Genomic DNA, 2,948 nt, shown 5'->3' on the forward strand with positions numbered 1-2,948 from the left:
CTGAATTTATCTGCAAGCTAATTATAATGGTAGTTTGATTTTTCAGTTAAAAAACGTTCTTATATATTTATTCAAAGGGACTTTAACTTGAAAAATTAACCAATTCCCTAATGATGGAAAAAAATAAAATATCAGTTTTCCATTGCCTTTAGGTTATAATCTTGGTAATACAAAGCTTTTGCTTAGAAAAATTACTTCATAAAATTCACTCAAGAAGCAGGCACCCAACATCAGTATTCCTCTCTGTATTGGCAAAATATTTAAGAAAAAATCATGTTGTTAGTAGTAAAGTCCATTTGGAATTTCAATAACAGATATCTACAGACAACAGAGCTTACTGGACATCATTCTTCTTTTTCACCATATACATTCTATTTTCATTTTATGCCATGCTTACCTGTTCCAATACTGGAATGCCCCTCCTGCTGTTTGGATTTGTGATGTTCTTTATTTGAAAATTTTCATACATAAATTTAGGGAGTATCTTTTATATTATGTAAATTGTGTACTTGTAAATATAAAATCTGAAGTATTAGTTTTAGACAATTTAACAACATTGTTGTATGAGTAAAATATCTTCAAAAACACAGATGTGGTAATTCAGGTGTTCCAAAGAAAAATACACAGGAAAATGGTGATAAAGCACATTATAGATGCTCCACCTGCCTTGCGTCAGAGTCCGGCCCCCAAGAACCCCCCAGCCGTAAGTTCAAACCAGGCTTTCTTTCAGCCTTGGAATGAAGGCTGCCATCGCCGTCTTGCCCGGTGCCAGCTCTCCCCATTTGCCCTGTAAGCAGCAGCTGCCCTTGCCGGTGCCAGCCTTCGAGGTCTCTGTCCCCAGCCCCTACCCCACACACACACCCTCACATCCGCAACCGCTGTCCCCCAGCCCTGCCTCTGCTGCCCAGTCAGTCCACTGATACTACCATGGGTCACATAAGACAGATGAGGAGTTTGATGCTTGCTGGACGACTTACTTCAACAAGCCAGATATTGATGGTTGGGAACTGCAAATGGATGAACGTGCTTGTTGGCTCTGATCTGGTTCCAGAACCCAAAATCACTGTTGCTGTTCTGTGGGCATTCAGACAGCTAAATGATTTTGCTAGTACAGTTTGCATTTGCATCCTAGAGGCTGTTAAGGACAAAGGAGGACCTCACAAGGAAATCTACCACAATATCGTCCAGGAACTTAGACCAACTTTAAATGAACTAGGAATCTCCACTCCCGAGGAACTGGGCCTTGACCAAGTGTAAACCCCCTGGGTGGGCTTCTCAAGGATTTATTCATAATGCTACTTGACTCTGAACCATCACCTAGAAATACTGATGATAACATACTGCCTTATTTGAACAAAATTTCCTCTATTGAGTACCAAACCATGTCATGGTAACATGGAATTTAATAAAAGGGACATGAGTTTGAACAAAAAACAAAACAGAACAAAAAGCACACTATATTCCTAATTAATTATTCTTCATATCTGTAATAAAAAAGAATTTATTCTGCATATGAGCCCTTAGGTGTTACATAGGTAAATCTATCTCTTGATAAAGTTTTGATGTGGTTGTTACTCTGTTTTTGTTTTTGTTTTCTAATGCATACAGAGGTGTGAATAAGTCACCATTAAACTAGATTAATAGGTTTCAGTGACAGGGAATATATTGCTTGAGATAAATTTAACCAAGCAAGAAAAGATCCAGGTTGTATAGAAACTGAAGGGTGATAAAGATGTTTCAAAATCAGACCTGATTTTATATATGGTTGGATATGAGTCAATGTGCCACTTTGACATGGATACCAGTCTAGAATAATATATTACTTATGTTATTTCATAATCTGAATGACAGTGGTAATGTGTGTGTACCAAAAAACACACACACACACACAATATACAGAGATGATGCTAAAGTCTGCTAAAAATTGGTAGTGTTGTAAATTATGTTGATTCAACACTTAAGTACTTACTGTGTACCAGGTATCAGATACCATACTAGGAATGAGTATAGGAAGGGCAAAGTCTGTTTCTTCATGAATGCTAAATTCTAATGAATTATGTTCTCTCTAACCTATTTGGTATCATTTAACACAGGGGTCAGCAGACATTTTGGGGAAAAAGACCCAATAATAAATAGTTTAGGGTTTGCATGCCACCTAAGTCATCTTCTTTTACACTTTTTCCCAACACTTTAAAAATGTAAAAAAAAACAAACAAACCATTTTTGGCTCACATATATTACAAAAACAGGACACAAACTACAGTTTGCCAGCCCCAATCTAAAAAATAATTCATGTATGTGATCCATGATACCAGTAAAGTTTATTTTTCTTGTTATCTGAAAATTTGGGGTGTTAGCTCACACTCTTTTCCACTCCAAAAATGCTCATCATATGTTGTAATTTAATAATTCTGCCCATCCAATATGCTGGCCTTTAAGTTGGACCCGATATAATTGATTGGCAATCAGCATACATTTTTATCCTCTTCCAGCTTTCTTTCCTATGTTGCAGACATAGGACATTTCTTTTAGTTTTCCTTGCTATTAGTTACGGTCTAGGTATGGGTAAATTCCACAAATTATATTATTTTATAAAATTAGGAAACAGTGGTTAAGCAGAGGCTAACTTCCTGTTATGTTACTTTGAGTTATTGAGCAAGATTACGGAGGTTCCAATAATGAGTTACTCCATGAATATTAGAAGGTGATTGCAGTGCTAAAAACTGTTGGGTTTCGGGGCGCCTGGGTGGCTTAGTCGATTGAGCGTCCGACTTTCGCTTGGGTCATGATCTCGCGGTTGGTGGGTTCAAGCCCCGCATCGGCCCTGTGCTGACTGCCAGCTCGGAGCCTGGAGCCTGTTTCAGTCTGTGACTCCCTCTCTCTCTGACCCTCCCCTGCTCACGCTGTCTCTCTCGCTCTCCTAGAAATAAATAAAACATTAAAAAAAA

At 38.0% G+C, this 2,948-nt stretch overlaps 1 pseudogene; it reads left to right on the forward strand.

Annotated features, from left to right (window-relative positions):
• The first annotated feature begins 631 nt into the window (after positions 1 to 631).
• LOC120226334 lies at positions 632 to 1,309 on the forward strand (annotated as a pseudogene).
• Positions 1,310 to 2,948: the final 1,639 nt, after the last annotated feature.

This window comes from Hyaena hyaena, unplaced genomic scaffold (assembly GCF_003009895.1).
Source record: "Hyaena hyaena isolate Hyena2069 unplaced genomic scaffold, ASM300989v1 scaffold_1652, whole genome shotgun sequence".
Taxonomy (NCBI): domain Eukaryota; kingdom Metazoa; phylum Chordata; class Mammalia; order Carnivora; family Hyaenidae; genus Hyaena; species Hyaena hyaena.